Source organism: Rhipicephalus microplus, unplaced genomic scaffold (genome assembly GCF_043290135.1).
Source record: "Rhipicephalus microplus isolate Deutch F79 unplaced genomic scaffold, USDA_Rmic scaffold_200, whole genome shotgun sequence".
Lineage (NCBI taxonomy): Eukaryota > Metazoa > Arthropoda > Arachnida > Ixodida > Ixodidae > Rhipicephalus > Rhipicephalus microplus.
This window is the reverse complement of record NW_027464771.1, coordinates 175,001-193,435: the sequence shown is the minus strand read 5'-3', so window position 1 is coordinate 193,435 and position 18,435 is coordinate 175,001. Positions and strand designations below refer to the sequence as shown.

At 63.3% G+C, this 18,435-nt stretch overlaps 3 non-coding genes across 3 annotated transcripts in view; all 3 read left to right on the top strand.

Annotated features, from left to right (window-relative positions):
• The first annotated feature begins 13,387 nt into the window (after positions 1-13,387).
• Positions 13,388-15,202, top strand: LOC142791970 (small subunit ribosomal RNA). Its single transcript, XR_012890549.1, has one exon. It is a non-coding gene; the product is annotated as a small subunit ribosomal RNA (ribosomal RNA).
• A 1,719-nt stretch (positions 15,203-16,921) lies between these two features.
• On the top strand, positions 16,922-17,074 carry LOC142791959 (5.8S ribosomal RNA). Its single transcript, XR_012890538.1, has one exon. It is a non-coding gene; the product is annotated as a 5.8S ribosomal RNA (ribosomal RNA).
• Positions 17,075-18,228: 1,154 nt separating this feature from the next.
• The window catches only part of LOC142791982 (large subunit ribosomal RNA), a 3,958-nt gene continuing 3,751 nt past the window's right edge, over positions 18,229-18,435 (top strand). Inside the window, exon 1 of the ribosomal RNA XR_012890560.1 lies at positions 18,229-18,435. This exon is cut by the window's right edge and continues 3,751 nt beyond it. This is a non-coding gene — a ribosomal RNA (large subunit ribosomal RNA).

Sequence of the window (18,435 nt, the reverse complement as noted above, 5' to 3'; positions counted from 1 at the left end):
GCACCCGGGCTCGCCCCGGCAGACGCGTTTTTTTTTTCTTTCGCCCCGGCTGACGCAGTTTTCGCGCCGCCCCGGCTGACGCGGTTTCGTGCCGCCCCGGCAGACGCGGTTTTTTGCGCCGCCCCGGCTGACGCGGTTTTTGCCGCCCCGGCTGACGCAGTTCGGACTTAGCACTTTTCGGCTGTGCCTGGCTGGCGGCCCACTCACTCGATCGCCATGTCTGTTTGCCACAGTTTTCCCGGTGGTGCCGCACCCGGGCTCGCCCCGGCTGACGCAGTTTTCGCGCCGCCCCGGCTGACGCGGTTTCGTGCCGCCCCGGCAGACGCGGTTTTCGCGCCGCCCCGGCTGACGCGGTTTCGTGCCGCCCCGGCAGACGCAGTTCGGACTTAGCACTTTTCGGCTGTGCCTGGCTGGCGGCCCACTCACTCAATCGCCATGTCTGTTTGCCACAGTTTTCCCGGTGGTGCCGCACCCGGGCTCGCCCCGGCTGACGCAGTTTTCGCGCCGCCCCGGCTGACGCGGTTTCGTGCCGCCCCGGCAGACGCGGTTTTCGCGCCGCCCCGGCTGACGCGGTTTCGTGCCGCCCCGGCAGACGCAGTTCGGACTTAGCACTTTTCGGCTGTGCCTGGCTGGCGGCCCACTCACTCGATCGCCATGTCTGTTTGCCACAGTTTTCCCGGTGGTGCCGCACCCGGGCTCGCCCCGGCAGACGCGTTTTTTTTTTCTTTCGCCCCGGCTGACGCAGTTTTCGCGCCGCCCCGGCTGACGCGGTTTCGTGCCGCCCCGGCAGACGCGGTTTTTTGCGCCGCCCCGGCTGACGCGGTTTTTGCCGCCCCGGCTGACGCAGTTCGGACTTAGCACTTTTCGGCTGTGCCTGGCTGGCGGCCCACTCACTCGATCGCCATGTCTGTTTGCCACAGTTTTCCCGGTGGTGCCGCACCCGGGCTCGCCCCGGCTGACGCAGTTTTCGCGCCGCCCCGGCTGACGCGGTTTCGTGCCGCCCCGGCAGACGCGGTTTTCGCGCCGCCCCGGCTGACGCGGTTTCGTGCCGCCCCGGCAGACGCAGTTCGGACTTAGCACTTTTCGGCTGTGCCTGGCTGGCGGCCCACTCACTCGATCGCCATGTCTGTTTGCCACAGTTTTCCCGGTGGTGCCGCACCCGGGCTCGCCCCGGCTGACGCAGTTTTCGCGCCGCCCCGGCTGACGCGGTTTCGTGCCGCCCCGGCAGACGCGGTTTTCGCGCCGCCCCGGCTGACGCGGTTTCGTGCCGCCCCGGCAGACGCAGTTCGGACTTAGCACTTTTCGGCTGTGCCTGGCTGGCGGCCCACTCACTCGATCGCCATGTCTGTTTGCCACAGTTTTCCCGGTGGTGCCGCACCCGGGCTCGCCCCGGCAGACGCGTTTTTTTTTTTTCTTTCGCCCCGGCTGACGCAGTTTTCGCGCCGCCCCGGCTGACGCGGTTTCGTGCCGCCCCGGCAGACGCGGTTTTTTTGCGCCGCCCCGGCTGACGCGGTTTTTGCCGCCCCGGCTGACGCAGTTCGGACTTGGCACTTTTTGGCTGAGCCTGGCTGGTGGCCCACTCACTCGATCGCCATGTCTGTTAGCCACAGTTTTCCCGGTGGTGCCGCACCCGGGCTCGCCCCGGCTGACGCAGTTTTCGCGCCGCCCCGGCAGACGCGGTTTTCGCGCCGCCCCGGCTGACGCGGTTTTTGCCACCCCGGCTGACGCAGTTCGGACTTGGCACTTTTTGGGCTGAGCCTGGCTGGCGGCCCACTCACTCGATCGCCATGTCTGTTTGCCACAGTCTTCCCGGTGGTGCCGCACCCGGGCTCGCCCCGGCAGACGCGTTTTTTTTTTCTTTCGCCCCGGCAGACGTGGTTCCCCCCCCCCCCTTTTCGCTCGCCCCGGCTGACGAGGTTTTCGCGCCGCCCCGGCTGACGCAGTTTTCGCGCCGCCCCGGCTGACGCGGTTTCGTGCCGCCCCGGCTGACGCGGTTTTCGCGCCGCCCCGGCTGACGCGGTTTTTGCGTCGCCCCGGCTGACACGGTTCGGACTTTGCACTTTTCGGCTGTGCCTGGCTGGCGGCCCACTCACTCGATCGCCATGTCTGTTTGCCACAGTTTTCCCGGTGGTGCCGCACCCGGGCTCGCCCCGGCTGACGCAGTTTTCGCGCCGCCCCGGCTGACGCGGTTTCGTGCCGCCCCGGCAGACGCGGTTTTCGCGCCGCCCCGGCTGACGCGGTTTCGTGCCGCCCCGGCAGACGCAGTTCGGACTTAGCACTTTTCGGCTGTGCCTGGCTGGCGGCCCACTCACTCGATCGCCATGTCTGTTTGCCACAGTTTTCCCGGTGGTGCCGCACCCGGGCTCGCCCCGGCTGACGCAGTTTTCGCGCCGCCCCGGCTGACGCGGTTTCGTGCCGCCCCGGCAGACGCGGTTTTCGCGCCGCCCCGGCTGACGCGGTTTCGTGCCGCCCCGGCAGACGCAGTTCGGACTTAGCACTTTTCGGCTGTGCCTGGCTGGCGGCCCACTCACTCGATCGCCATGTCTGTTTGCCACAGTTTTCCCGGTGGTGCCGCACCCGGGCTCGCCCCGGCAGACGCGTTTTTTTTTTTTTCTTTCGCCCCGGCTGACGCAGTTTTCGCGCCGCCCCGGCTGACGCGGTTTCGTGCCGCCCCGGCAGACGCGGTTTTTTGCGCCGCCCCGGCTGACGCGGTTTTTGCCGCCCCGGCTGACGCAGTTCGGACTTAGCACTTTTCGGCTGTGCCTGGCTGGCGGCCCACTCACTCGATCGCCATGTCTGTTTGCCACAGTTTTCCCGGTGGTGCCGCACCCGGGCTCGCCCCGGCTGACGCAGTTTTCGCGCCGCCCCGGCTGACGCGGTTTCGTGCCGCCCCGGCAGACGCGGTTTTCGCGCCGCCCCGGCTGACGCGGTTTCGTGCCGCCCCGGCAGACGCAGTTCGGACTTAGCACTTTTCGGCTGTGCCTGGCTGGCGGCCCACTCACTCGATCGCCATGTCTGTTTGCCACAGTTTTCCCGGTGGTGCCGCACCCGGGCTCGCCCCGGCTGACGCAGTTTTCGCGCCGCCCCGGCTGACGCGGTTTCGTGCCGCCCCGGCAGACGCGGTTTTCGCGCCGCCCCGGCTGACGCGGTTTCGTGCCGCCCCGGCAGACGCAGTTCGGACTTAGCACTTTTCGGCTGTGCCTGGCTGGCGGCCCACTCACTCGATCGCCATGTCTGTTTGCCACAGTTTTCCCGGTGGTGCCGCACCCGGGCTCGCCCCGGCTGACGCAGTTTTCGCGCCGCCCCGGCTGACGCGGTTTCGTGCCGCCCCGGCAGACGCGGTTTTCGCGCCGCCCCGGCTGACGCGGTTTCGTGCCGCCCCGGCAGACGCAGTTCGGACTTAGCACTTTTCGGCTGTGCCTGGCTGGCGGCCCACTCACTCGATCGCCATGTCTGTTTGCCACAGTTTTCCCGGTGGTGCCGCACCCGGGCTCGCCCCGGCTGACGCAGTTTTCGCGCCGCCCCGGCTGACGCGGTTTCGTGCCGCCCCGGCAGACGCGGTTTTCGCGCCGCCCCGGCTGACGCGGTTTCGTGCCGCCCCGGCAGACGCAGTTCGGACTTAGCACTTTTCGGCTGTGCCTGGCTGGCGGCCCACTCACTCGATCGCCATGTCTGTTTGCCACAGTTTTCCCGGTGGTGCCGCACCCGGGCTCGCCCCGGCTGACGCAGTTTTCGCGCCGCCCCGGCTGACGCGGTTTCGTGCCGCCCCGGCAGACGCGGTTTTCGCGCCGCCCCGGCTGACGCGGTTTCGTGCCGCCCCGGCAGACGCAGTTCGGACTTAGCACCTTTCGGCTGTGCCTGGCTGGCGGCCCACTCACTCGATCGCCATGTCTGTTTGCCACAGTTTTCCCGGTGGTGCCGCACCCGGGCTCGCCCCGGCAGACGCGTTTTTTTTTTTCTTTCGCCCCGGCTGACGCAGTTTTCGCGCCGCCCCGGCTGACGCGGTTTCGTGCCGCCCCGGCAGACGCGGTTTTTTGCGCCGCCCCGGCTGACGCGGTTTTTGCCGCCCCGGCTGACGCAGTTCGGACTTAGCACTTTTCGGCTGTGCCTGGCTGGCGGCCCACTCACTCGATCGCCATGTCAGTTTGCCACAGTTTTCCCGGTGGTGCCGCACCCGGGCTCGCCCCGGCTGACGCAGTTTTCGCGCCGCCCCGGCTGACGCGGTTTCGTGCCGCCCCGGCAGACGCGGTTTTCGCGCCGCCCCGGCTGACGCGGTTTCGTGCCGCCCCGGCAGACGCAGTTCGGACTTAGCACTTTTCGGCTGTGCCTGGCTGGCGGCCCACTCACTCGATCGCCATGTCTGTTTGCCACAGTTTTCCCGGTGGTGCCGCACCCGGGCTCGCCCCGGCTGACGCAGTTTTCGCGCCGCCCCGGCTGACGCGGTTTCGTGCCGCCCCGGCAGACGCGGTTTTCGCGCCGCCCCGGCTGACGCGGTTTCGTGCCGCCCCGGCAGACGCAGTTCGGACTTAGCACTTTTCGGCTGTGCCTGGCTGGCGGCCCACTCACTCGATCGCCATGTCTGTTTGCCACAGTTTTCCCGGTGGTGCCGCACCCGGGCTCGCCCCGGCTGACGCAGTTTTCGCGCCGCCCCGGCTGACGCGGTTTCGTGCCGCCCCGGCAGACGCGGTTTTCGCGCCGCCCCGGCTGACGCGGTTTCGTGCCGCCCCGGCAGACGCAGTTCGGACTTAGCACTTTTCGGCTGTGCCTGGCTGGCGGCCCACTCACTCGATCGCCATGTCTGTTTGCCACAGTTTTCCCGGTGGTGCCGCACCCGGGCTCGCCCCGGCTGACGCAGTTTTCGCGCCGCCCCGGCTGACGCGGTTTCGTGCCGCCCCGGCAGACGCGGTTTTCGCGCCGCCCCGGCTGACGCGGTTTCGTGCCGCCCCGGCAGACGCAGTTCGGACTTAGCACTTTTCGGCTGTGCCTGGCTGGCGGCCCACTCACTCGATCGCCATGTCTGTTTGCCACAGTTTTCCCGGTGGTGCCGCACCCGGGCTCGCCCCGGCAGACGCGTTTTTTTTTTTTCTTTCGCCCCGGCTGACGCAGTTTTCGCGCCGCCCCGGCTGACGCGGTTTCGTGCCGCCCCGGCAGACGCGGTTTTTTGCGCCGCCCCGGCTGACGCGGTTTTTGCCGCCCCGGCTGACGCAGTTCGGACTTAGCACTTTTCGGCTGTGCCTGGCTGGCGGCCCACTCACTCGATCGCCATGTCTGTTTGCCACAGTTTTCCCGGTGGTGCCGCACCCGGGCTCGCCCCGGCTGACGCAGTTTTCGCGCCGCCCCGGCTGACGCGGTTTCGTGCCGCCCCGGCAGACGCGGTTTTCGCGCCGCCCCGGCTGACGCGGTTTCGTGCCGCCCCGGCAGACGCAGTTCGGACTTAGCACTTTTCGGCTGTGCCTGGCTGGCGGCCCACTCACTCGATCGCCATGTCTGTTTGCCACAGTTTTCCCGGTGGTGCCGCACCCGGGCTCGCCCCGGCTGACGCAGTTTTCGCGCCGCCCCGGCTGACGCGGTTTCGTGCCGCCCCGGCAGACGCGGTTTTCGCGCCGCCCCGGCTGACGCGGTTTCGTGCCGCCCCGGCAGACGCAGTTCGGACTTAGCACTTTTCGGCTGTGCCTGGCTGGCGGCCCACTCACTCGATCGCCATGTCTGTTTGCCACAGTTTTCCCGGTGGTGCCGCACCCGGGCTCGCCCCGGCTGACGCAGTTTTCGCGCCGCCCCGGCTGACGCGGTTTCGTGCCGCCCCGGCAGACGCGGTTTTCGCGCCGCCCCGGCTGACGCGGTTTCGTGCCGCCCCGGCAGACGCAGTTCGGACTTAGCACTTTTCGGCTGTGCCTGGCTGGCGGCCCACTCACTCGATCGCCATGTCTGTTTGCCACAGTTTTCCCGGTGGTGCCGCACCCGGGCTCGCCCCGGCTGACGCAGTTTTCGCGCCGCCCCGGCTGACGCGGTTTCGTGCCGCCCCGGCAGACGCGGTTTTCGCGCCGCCCCGGCTGACGCGGTTTCGTGCCGCCCCGGCAGACGCAGTTCGGACTTAGCACCTTTCGGCTGTGCCTGGCTGGCGGCCCACTCACTCGATCGCCATGTCTGTTTGCCACAGTTTTCCCGGTGGTGCCGCACCCGGGCTCGCCCCGGCAGACGCGTTTTTTTTTTTCTTTCGCCCCGGCTGACGCAGTTTTCGCGCCGCCCCGGCTGACGCGGTTTCGTGCCGCCCCGGCAGACGCGGTTTTTTGCGCCGCCCCGGCTGACGCGGTTTTTGCCGCCCCGGCTGACGCAGTTCGGACTTAGCACTTTTCGGCTGTGCCTGGCTGGCGGCCCACTCACTCGATCGCCATGTCAGTTTGCCACAGTTTTCCCGGTGGTGCCGCACCCGGGCTCGCCCCGGCTGACGCAGTTTTCGCGCCGCCCCGGCTGACGCGGTTTCGTGCCGCCCCGGCAGACGCGGTTTTCGCGCCGCCCCGGCTGACGCGGTTTCGTGCCGCCCCGGCAGACGCAGTTCGGACTTAGCACTTTTTCGGCTGTGCCTGGCTGGCGGCCCACTCACTCGATCGCCATGTCTGTTTGCCACAGTTTTCCCGGTGGTGCCGCACCCGGGCTCGCCCCGGCTGACGCAGTTTTCGCGCCGCCCCGGCTGACGCGGTTTCGTGCCGCCCCGGCAGACGCGGTTTTCGCGCCGCCCCGGCTGACGCGGTTTCGTGCCGCCCCGGCAGACGCAGTTCGGACTTAGCACTTTTCGGCTGTGCCTGGCTGGCGGCCCACTCACTCGATCGCCATGTCTGTTTGCCACAGTTTTCCCGGTGGTGCCGCACCCGGGCTCGCCCCGGCAGACGCGTTTTTTTTTTCTTTCGCCCCGGCTGACGCAGTTTTCGCGCCGCCCCGGCTGACGCGGTTTCGTGCCGCCCCGGCAGACGCGGTTTTTTTTGCGCCGCCCCGGCTGACGCGGTTTTTGCCGCCCCGGCTGACGCAGTTCGGACTTGGCACTTTTTGGCTGAGCCTGGCTGGTGGCCCACTCACTCGATCGCCATGTCTGTTAGCCACAGTTTTCCCGGTGGTGCCGCACCCGGGCTCGCCCCGGCTGACGCAGTTTTCGCGCCGCCCCGGCAGACGCGGTTTTCGCGCCGCCCCGGCTGACGCGGTTTTTGCCGCCCCGGCTGACGCAGTTCGGACTTGGCACTTTTTGGGCTGAGCCTGGCTGGCGGCCCACTCACTCGATCGCCATGTCTGTTTGCCACAGTCTTCCCGGTGGTGCCGCACCCGGGCTCGCCCCGGCAGACGCGTTTTTTTTTTCTTTCGCCCCGGCAGACGTGGTTCCCCCCCCCCCTTTTCGCTCGCCCCGGCTGACGAGGTTTTCGCGCCGCCCCGGCTGACGCAGTTTTCGCGCCGCCCCGGCTGACGCGGTTTCGTGCCGCCCCGGCTGACGCGGTTTTCGCGCCGCCCCGGCTGACGCGGTTTTTGCGTCGCCCCGGCTGACACGGTTCGGACTTTGCACTTTTCGGCTGTGCCTGGCTGGCGGCCCACTCACTCGATCGCCATGTCTGTTTGCCACAGTTTTCCCGGTGGTGCCGCACCCGGGCTTGCCCCGGCAGACGCGTTTTTTTTTTTTCTTTTCGCCCCGGCTGACGCAGTTTTCGCCCCGCCCCGGCTGACGCGGTTTCGTGCCGCCCCGGCAGACGCGGTTTTTTGCGCCGCCCCGGCTGACGCGGTTTTTGCCGCCCCGGCTGACGCAGTTCGGACTTTGCACTTTTTGGCTGAGCCTGGCTGGCGGCCCACTCACTCGATCGCCATGTCTGTTTGCCACAGTTTTCCCGGTGGTGCCGCCCCCGTGCTCGCCCCGGCAGACGCGTTTTTTTTTTCCTTCGCCCCGGCAGACGTGGTTCCCCCCCCCCCCCCTCCGTCTTTCTTTTTGTTTTTTTTTTTCGCCGCGGCTGAAGTGGATTTTTCGGTGCCTCGACGCCCCGGTAGTCGCGGTTTTTCCGTTTCCGCACGGCCCCGGCTGACGCTGCTCGGTCACAGTCGCCTTTTGTGAGGATTGCAGACTTCTTGAGCGCGGGTGTTTTTTTTTTGTTGTTGTTGTTGTTTTATTACGCATTCGCTCCAGCAGACGCTGTTTAGACTTTTTGTTTCCTCTTTTATCCTGCGACGAGGTGACGAGGTTTATTCGGTGCCCCGCCGCCCCGGCTGAAGTGATTTTTCCTGTCCCGTGCCGCCCCGGCTGACGCGGTTGGGACTTCGCGTTTGTTCGGCCGCCACGGGTTTTGGCGCACTCGCTCGGTTGCTTGTTGTTGCCACTTGTTGCGAACCCAGGTTTCTTGAGCGAGCGCGGGCGTTTTTTCTTCCTTTCTTTCTTTGTTCTATGTGTTAGCGAATCGGCCTTTAATATCACACGAGGACTCACAACCAACAATTTTCAGTTTGAAGTGTAAAAAATCTGCAGGTGTTGACGTAACTGACTTGCCCCGTACCCTTGAGTACATCCATGAAGTTCTCGTAGTACTACTAAATCGCATTATTCCAAGTGGAGAAATTCCCATAAACTTGCAAACCTCTACACGAAAATCGGTGCGCGTGATAAAGTTGAAAATTATCGTCCGATATCAAATGTGCCTTCTATAACACAAATTCTAGGAAAAAAAAAAAAAACACTTGTTCGCCGTTTTCTGCGCCGTGACTGGCAGCACTCCGGCGAAGCGAAACGGGGTCGATTCGAGCACGATATCGGCGTCTTTCGACGTGCTCGCCGGCGACCGTCGCACGAGTACGTCGCACGAGCGCGTCTGCCGGGGCGCCGTTTGCGAAGCCGACGCAAAAGTGGGAACCGCCGCTCGGATGATCGCCGCTTTCGGCAGAGTGAGTGTTGGCACTCCGGGGAAGCGAAACAGCGTGAATGCGCCCACGAAATCGGCGTATTTTGAAGTGCCCGCCGGCGACCGTCGCACGAGTACGGTAAACCGCGTCAGCCGGGGCGTAGTTCGGGACGCCGACGAAAAAGTGGGAAGCGCAACTCGGATCTTCGCCGTTTTTGCAGGAGTGAGTGGCGGCCCTCCTGCGAGACCAAGAAGCATCGATTCGTGCACGAATTCGGCGCCTTTCGACGTGATCGCCGGCGACCGTCGCTCGAGTAGGGCAAACCGCGTCTGCCGGGGCGGGCTTCGGGACGCCGATGCGAAAGTGGGAAACGCTGCTCGGATGTTCGCCGTTTTTGGCCGAGTGAGTGCTGGCACTCGGGCGAAGCCAAACGGGGCCGATTACGGCACGATATCGGCGTCTTTCGACGTGCCCGGCGGCGACCGTCGCACGAGTACGGTAAACCGCGTCAGCCCGGGCGGAGTTCGGGACGCCGATGCGAAAGTGGAGAACGCCGCTCGGATCTTCGCCGTTTTTGGAGGAGTGAGTGGCGGCACTCCGGAGAAGCCAAGGAGCGCCAATTAGCGCACGATATCGGCGTCTTTCGACGCGCTCGCCGGCGACCGTCGAACGAGTAGGGCAAACCGCGTCTGCCGGGGCGGGGTTTACGACGCCGACGCAAAAGTGGGAACCGCCGCTCGGATGTTGGCCGTTTTTGGCAGAGTGAGTGCTGGCACACCGGCGACGCGAAAGAGCGCGAAAGCGCCCACGAAAGTGGCGTATTTGGACGTGCTTGACGGCGACCGCTGCAGGAGTACGAAAAACCACGTCAGCCGGGGCGAGCGACCCACGGCGGTCTGGGTGCTTATCGCTGCTATTATAGGGGCACCCCGGCAGACGCAGAAAAAAAAAATTTTTTTTCGACCTTCTTTTTTGCTGGTCGAGCTCGGGTAACCCAGGTCGCAATGGGAGCCGCGCACGAAAGCGGCGTCGCGAGACGCGTTCGCGGTCGCTAGTCGCACGAGCTCGGCAACCGCGTCAGCCGGCGCGGAGTTCGGGATGCCGACGGCTAAGTGGGTACCGCTGCTCGGATGTTCGCCGTTTTTGGCCGAGTGAGTGCTGGCACTCCGGCGAAGCGAAACGGGGCCGATTCGGGCACGATATCGGCGTATTTCGACGTGCTCGCCGGCGACCGTCGCACGAGTACGGCAAAGCGCGTCTGCCGGGGCGAGGTTTGCGATGCCGACGAAAAAGTGGGAAGCGCCGCTCGGATCTTCGCCGTTTTTGCAGGAGTGAGTGGCGGCCCTCCTGCGAGACCAAGAAGCATCGACTCGCGCACGATATCGGTGTCTTTCGACGTGCCCGCCGGCCACCGCCGCACGAGTACGGCAAACCGCGTATGCCGGGGCGGGGTTGGCGACGCCGACGCAAAAGTGGGAACCGCCACTAGGATGTTCGCCGTTTTTGGCAGAGTGAGTGCTGGCACACCGGCGACGCGAAAGAGCGCGAAAGCGCCCACGAAAGTGGCGTATTTGGACGTGCTTGACGGCGACCGCTGCAGGAGTACGAAAAACCACGTCAGCCGGGGCGAGCGACCCACGGCGGTCTGGGTGCTTATCGCTGCTATTATAGGGGCACCCCGGCAGACGCAGAAAAAAAAAATTTTTTTTCGACCTTCTTTTTTGCTGGTCGAGCTCGGGTAACCCAGGTCGCAATGGGAGCCGCGCACGAAAGCGGCGTCGCGAGACGCGTTCGCGGTCGCTAGTCGCACGAGCTCGGCAACCACGTCAGCCGGCGCGGAGTTCGGGATGCCGACGGCTAAGTGGGTACCGCTGCTCGGATGTTCGCCGTTTTTGGCCGAGTGAGTGCTGGCACTCCGGCGAAGCGAAACGGGGCCGATTCGGGCACGATATCGGCGTATTTCGACGTGCTCGCCGGCGACCGTCGCACGAGTACGGCAAAGCGCGTCTGCCGGGGCGAGGTTTGCGATGCCGACGAAAAAGTGGGAAGCGCCGCTCGGATCTTCGCCGTTTTTGCAGGAGTGAGTGGCGGCCCTCCTGCGAGACCAAGAAGCATCGACTCGCGCACGATATCGGTGTCTTTCGACGTGCCCGCCGGCCACCGCCGCACGAGTACGGCAAACCGCGTATGCCGGGGCGGGGTTGGCGACGCCGACGCAAAAGTGGGAACCGCCACTAGGATGTTCGCCGTTTTTGGCAGAGTGAGTGCTGGCACTCCGGCGAAGCGAAAGAGCGCGAATGCGCCCACGAAAGTGGCGTGTTTGGACGTGCTTGACGACGACCACCGCAGGAAAACGAAAAACCACGTCAGCCGGGGCGAGCGACCCATGGCGGTCTGGGTGCTTATCGCTGCTATTATAGGGGCACCCCGGCAGACGCAAAAAAAAAAAAAATTTTTTTTCGACATTCTTTCTTGCTCGTCGACCTCGGGTGACCCAGGTCGCAGTGGGAGCCGCGCACGAAAGCGGCGTCGCGAGACGGCTTCGCGGTCGCTAGTCGCACGAGCTCGGCAACCGCGTCTGCCGGGGCGGAGTTCGGGACGCCGACGGCTAAGTGGGAACCGCCGCTCGGATGTTCGCCGTTTGTGGCCGAGTGAGTGCTGGCACTCCGGCGAAGCCAAACGGGGCCGATTCCGGCACGATATCGGCGTCTTTCTACGTGCTCGCCGGCGACCGTCGCACGAGTACGGCAAAGTGCGTCTGCCGGGGCGGGGTTTGCGACGCGTACGCAATAGTGAGAACCGTCGCTCGGATGTTCGTCGTCTTTCGCCGAGCCAGTGCTGGCACTCCGGCGAAGCCGAACGGAGCCGATTCGGGCACGATATCGGCGTCTTTCCACGTGCTCGCCGGCGACCGTCGCACGAGTACGGTAAACCGCGTCAGCCGGGGCGGAGTTCGGGACGCCGATGCGAAAGTGGGAAGCGCCGCTCGGATCTTCGCCGTTTTTGGAGGAGTCAGTGGCGGCACTCCGGTGAAGCCAAGGTGCGCCAATTCGCGCACGATATCGGCGTCTTTCGACGTGCCCGCCGGCCACCGTCGCACGAGTACGGCAAACCTCGTCTGCCGGGGCGGGGTTTGCGACGCCGACGCAAAAGTGGGAACCGCCGCTCGGATGTTCGCCGTTTTTGGCAGAGTGAGTGCTGGCACTCCGGCGAAGCGAAAGAGCGTGAATGCGCCCACGAAAGTAGCGTATTTGGACGTGCTTGACGGCGACCGCCGCAGGAGTACGAAAAACCACGTCAGCCGGGGCGAGCGACCCACGGCGGTCTGGGTGCTTATCGCTGCTATTATAGGGGCACCCCGGCAGACGCAGAAAGAAAAAAAAAAAAAAATGGGGACATGGCGTGCGTCACCGTGCGGCTTCGCAGCGTTGCCGAAGTCGCCGAGCCCTTCGACTGAGCCGAACGGCGGACAGGGAACGTTGGTCGGCCGTTCTAACCTGTCGGTGCCACGCCGAGACGTCGTTAAGGAAAACCGCGTCGTGGGCCTCTACGACGCCGTCGAGTCGTTGTACGTTTGGTGTCCAGCGTGTCGGCGGCGAGTAGCGGACACGTCGTTCACGACTTCGGTCTTTCGCAGTCGACGCGAACTTGCGGAGAGTCGTGGTGCCTCACGTTTTCGGCAGAAACCGCGGCGGAATTTTCCCGTGCGTGCGCGCACGACCTCGGTGCTGTGCCGTCAGCGTAGTGTTGCACAAACTCGTGGCCTACCCAAGGTGCGGTACGTTTGCGGCCGTATCCTCGGTGGGAATTTCGTGAGTAGGGTCGCAAATTCTACGACCTCGGCGGGTTTGAGAGCGACGTAGACTTGTGGCACGCTCAACGTGCCACACGTTTCGGGGCACACCCGCGGTGAAATTTTCTCGAGTACGCTCGTATTAGTGCCCAAGGAGGTCTGGGTACTTATCGCTGCTATTATGTGGGGGTTCTCGTGAGCGGCGTACGCGAAAGCGACCGGGTGTCTGATATGCGGCGGGCTTCGGCCTCGTCAAGCGTGTCCTCGGGTCTGCTCCAGGGGAATCCACGGCAGTCGTCTGCAGCCTCATCCGCTTGATGCGTTAGGGGCTGGTTGTCGGACGGTGCCGTTTTACCACGATATCGAGGTGTGTTCCGTGTCGTCCTCGGGCGATTCAGATGCGAAAGCGCCGAAGACGCGGGCGTGACCCGTCGTCTGGCGGCTTTGCAGTCTCGGCTCCGTTGCTAGTTCCGGCCGGTCCACCGACAGTGCAGCGGGCTTGGGCAACCCGCACGGCGCGACCGAGTCGATGCAACGAAAAAGAGCGAGCATGAACGTGCTTCTTGCCGCACGGCTCCCACTCGTCTTTCGGGAAGGTTGTGCCGTAGCGAGCTCGAACGCCGTCATCTCGGAGTGCAAAATAAGCGTGTTGGGGCGCCTGAAGGTGGCCTCCGCCGCACACAGACTGCGTCCGGCCCGCCGAAGGCGAGGACGGACGCGCAGTCGAACGATTACCTGGTTGATCCTGCCAGTAATCATATGCTTGTCTCAAAGATTAAGCCATGCATGTCTAAGTACATGCCGAAATAAGGCGAAACCGCGAATGGCTCATTAAATCAGTTATGGTTCCTTAGATCGTTTCTTCCTACTTGGATAACTGTGGCAATTCTAGAGCTAATACATGCAGTGAGCCTGGAGCCCTTTGGGTAACGGGTGCTTTTATTAGACCAAGATCGATCGGGTTTCGGCCCGTATTGTGTGGTGACTCTGGATAACTTTGTGCTGATCGCATGGCCACGAGCCGGCGACGTTTCTTTCAAGTGTCTGCCTTATCAACTTTCGATGGTAGGTTACTTGCTTACCATGGTTGTTACGGGTAACGGAGAATCAGGGTTCGATTCCGGAGAGGGAGCCTGAGAAACGGCTACCACATCCAAGGAAGGCAGCAGGCGCGCAAATTACCCACTCCCGGCACGGGGAGGTAGTGACGAAAAATAACAATACGGGACTCTTTTGAGGCCCCGTAATTGAAATGAGTACACTCTAAATCCTTTAACGAGGATCAATTGGAGGGCAAGTCTGGTGCCAGCAGCCGCGGTAATTCCAGCTCCAATAGCGTATACTAAAGCTGCTGCGGTTAAAAAGCTCGTAGTTGGATCTCAGTTCCAGACGAGTAGTGCATCTACCCGATGCGACGGCTCGGACTGAACATCATGCCGGTTCTTTCTTGGTGCACTTCATTGTGTGCCTCGAGATGGCCGGTGCTTTTACTTTGAAAAAATTAGAGTGCTCAACGCAGGCGAGTCGCCTGAATAAACTTGCATGGAATAATAGAACAAGACCTCGTTTCTGTTCTGTTGGTTTTTGGAATACGAGGTAATGATTAAGAGGGACGGACGGGGGCATTCGTATTGCGGCGCTAGAGGTGAAATTCTTGGACCGTCGCAAGACGAACTACTGCGAAAGCATTTGCCAAGAATGTTTTCATTGATCAAGAACGAAAGTCAGAGGTTCGAAGGCGATCAGATACCGCCCTAGTTCTGACCATAAACGATGCCAACCAGCGATCCGCCTGAGTTACTCAAATGACTCGGCGGGCAGCTTCCGGGAAACCAAAGTATTTGGGTTCCGGGGGAAGTATGGTTGCAAAGCTGAAACTTAAAGGAATTGACGGAAGGGCACCACCAGGAGTGGAGCCTGCGGCTTAATTTGACTCAACACGGGAAAACTTACCCGGCCCGGACACTGGGAGGATTGACAGATTGAGAGCTCTTTCTTGATTCGGTGGATGGTGGTGCATGGCCGTTCTTAGTTGGTGGAGCGATTTGTCTGGTTAATTCCGATAACGAACGAGACTCTAGCCTATTAAATAGGTGCGGGGTTCCCAGCACCTTACAACCTTCTTAGAGGGACAAGCGGCTCCTAGCCGCACGAAACAGAGCAATAACAGGTCTGTGATGCCCTTAGATGTCCGGGGCCGCACGCGCGCTACACTGAAGGAAGCAGCGTGTCTTTATCCCTGTCTGAAAAGACTGGGTAACCCGTGGAACTTCTTTCGTGATTGGGATAGGGGCTTGCAATTGTTCCCCTTGAACGAGGAATTCCCAGTAAGCGCGAGTCATAAGCTCGCGTTGATTACGTCCCTGCCCTTTGTACACACCGCCCGTCGCTACTACCGATTGAATGATTTAGTGAGGTCTTCGGACCGATGTCCGGCGCGGCCTTTCGGTTGCGCCGGTCTGTTGGAAAGATGACCAAACTTGATCATTTAGAGGAAGTAAAAGTCGTAACAAGGTTTCCGTAGGTGAACCTGCGGAAGGATCATTAACGGATTGTGAAGGGTGAGCGCCTCAGCTGCGTCTGCGCCCGACACTTTCTGCCGCTGACCCCGTTTGGACGCGGGGTCGGCTTTTCCCCACGGGGCTGCCTGAATGTGGAGCGGCACCCCGTGACAAATTGTTGCGCCCAGCGGACGCCAACACCGCGACCTTGGACGGTCGGCCAGGTGGCGGACGCGGGTACAAACGGCGCAACGCACTCATAGGTCGGCTTTCGACCCGCCACTGCACCGTGGCTCGAAGCGCTCGAAATGCGCGACCCGACCGCTGCGGGACCGCCTAGTACTGTAAACAGGAGCGGCGGAGCGCGAACGGCGAGTCGTGGTTACGTCGGTAGAAGGCGAGGCTGCGCGTTCCCGAAACGCCAGCCGAGTGCCCTCCCGACCGTTCGAGCGTGCAAGAACGAGACCCGACAATCGCGCGGCGACTGCCAAGTACGAGAGGAACGGCACAAGCGTCGGCGGTCGGTCAAGGAACTGGCGATGTGACGGGTCCGCTGTGCACCAGTGCATACCGTCCCGCCGTCCGCGGCAAGCGCCTCCGCGTCCTCGGGTGACGGAGGCTGCCGGTCGGTTCTTGCAGGCGAGGGATCTCGCTGGCACCGGTTCGCGTTGACGCGCGGCCGGTCATGGCACGGCGATGCGACGGCCGAGGTGCGCAGTACTCGATGGAGGAACCGCACGCTCCGATGACCGTCCCGCCCTCCGCGGCGTATGCGTACCGACCGTAATGGTTGCAGCAGCGCCGGCCGGCTTTTGAATTCGCCACACGAAACACGGTGCGAGATCGCGGTTAGGGGAGCGTCGACGTTGCCAGGCGTTTTGCTTGCTGCCGAGGGAAAGGCGGCACGGCCACGTCGCGCTCGTCGCGATTAGCGGGTCTGCGCGCTTTGGGAAGGTGCCGCAACGACTTGCCGAAAGAGGAAGCACGGAAGAACGAGGGACTTGGACGTCCCGACAATTGAACGCACTTGCGGCCAGGCCCTTGCTGGCTTCGTTCTTCCGCCTCGAGTAGGCTCGTACGCGGCTCCGGCGCCGAAAGTGGTCCTTGGCACCGACTTCGGTGGACGTGGGAAGTGCCGCGCAAGTACGGCGCGCCTGGCTCCACCTGTTGGCTAAAGTAGGCAGCCGGATCGGAATTTTGGTGTGCGGTGGCAAACCGTGGATGCGAAAAAAGCTTGTGCGATTTCGTGGAACAAAAAGCGGGGGTCCCCCTTTTTATGCGGAGGAGACCGACCCGCCTGCCGTGGTGAACCGCGACGCCACGGTAAAAACGGGAGAGGCTTGTCGATGGGACCGTGCATCCCGCGCTCCACGGAGGCCGGGAGGCGGCCGCCCGAGGAAATGTGTAGCCGTCGAGGCCCGCATCTGCGTGCACTCTTATCCAAATGGGTGTACCGCAGGCATTTTCTGGTTAGGCGGGCCAATGAGAGCGAGCACACAACGATACCTACGGGTCCGGCTTGGAGAACCGGCTTCGACGCCTCCCGAGTATTTATAGAGGGGTGGACCACGAAAGCACTCGCAAGTAGCGAAAGCGAAACGCCGTCCGAAACACACCGTTTGCTCGATTTGCGGCAGCCGAAAAAGGCGCGGCAGAGTTTTGGAGTCCAAGCGTGCGCTGAAAAGCGCCCTTCTTGGCCACTGTTTGGCCGAGTGCCAGAAACGTTTGGTTTTGACTGTACGGAATTGAACAAACACTTTTTCACGACTCTAAGCGGTGGATCACTCGGTTCTCGGGTCGATGAAGAACGCAGCCAGCTGCGAGACTTGGTGTGAATTGCAGGACACACTGAGCACTGATTCTTTGAACGCACATTGCGGCCTTGGGTCTTCCCTTGGCTTCGTCTGTCTGAGGGTCGGATCACATATCAAGAGAGCCTTCGGCGCACAAGGGAACGTGAGCCGTCGACTCGTTTTGACCGCGTCGGCAACACGGACAGCACGCTGAACACCTCACAGCGAGCGCCAACAGCGGCCACTCAAGGGCGAGACGGTGGCGACCGTCGTGCCAGAGCCCAACCGAAACGGGGGCGACCGACTGCATTGAGGATGTGGCACCTCGTTGAGACCGCCGCAGGACTTCGAGTCGGAAGGAAGCCTGCAGGGAAAGTGCGGTCGAGGTTGCGTACTCCTCTCTGCGACCGGGCGCGCAAGAGCTGCGAGAGCCACGGACGCGCAACTTTAACGCACGGTAAACACGAGGAGCGAAAGCCGGCCAGCAAAGCTTCTCCAGCCGTGCGCAAAGTGCGCGAGATCGCAGCCTTGCGTTGCGCTTGTTGCCCTCGAAGTAAGCAGGGTGTCCCGTAGACCGGGCGCTCGAACACGCTGCGGGGCCGTGCCTCCTCCAGGCTTTGCCGCGCGAACAGGGAACGTTCGCGCGCAAAGCGCAGGGAGGTGAGGAGGCTGCGCCCGACGTTTGCGGTTCGCTGCGTACGCGGTTGATGCGGAGAGCACGGCGCGACGACTTGCCGCGAAGCGGAAAAAGTCTCCCGCACGAGTTGGCGAAACGTTGGCGAAGCTTAAGGCGTTCTCGTCGTAGTCCGCCGTCGGTCTAAGTGCTTCGCAGTTCCCGTCCCGTTCAAAAAACTGGGCCACTCCAGTTGGGGCGGGGGCGACGCTACACGAGACGATGCCTCTCGCCAGGCTGCGTGGCTGCCCTTGCGGCGGCGGCGACTGGCCTCGGCGGTGTTTGGGCTTTCGACACGGTCGTTTATCACGCAACTGCTCGGACGACGCACGCGCGCAGCGGAATGCCGCTTGCCAGCCTTGTGAAGATGTGACCCTGTACAGGGTTGCGGGCGCACTTGGTAGGGCGTCGTACTCGGTTCGCGATGGGTTTACGAACGTGTCCCGTCACTTCCACGTCACACCGGTTGTGCGCCGCACGCGTGCAGCGGGGAAGCCGATTGCCAGCCTTGTGAAGAAGTGGCCCTGTACAGGGTTGCGGGCGCACTTGGTAGGGCGAGCGCACGCGGTCGTGCAGGAAGTTGATGGAAGCGAATGTATCCGCTGTCGACCTCAGATCAGGCGAGACAACCCGCTGAATTTAAGCATATCACTAAGCGGAGGAAAAGAAACCAACAGGGATTCCCCGAGTAGCTGCGAGCGAAACGGGACCGAGCCCAGCACCGAATCCCCCGTCCTTGCAGGCGGTCGGGAAATGTGGTGTATGGGAGGCGACGTTCTCGGGTGTTTGCGACGGTGCAAGTCCCCCTGACAG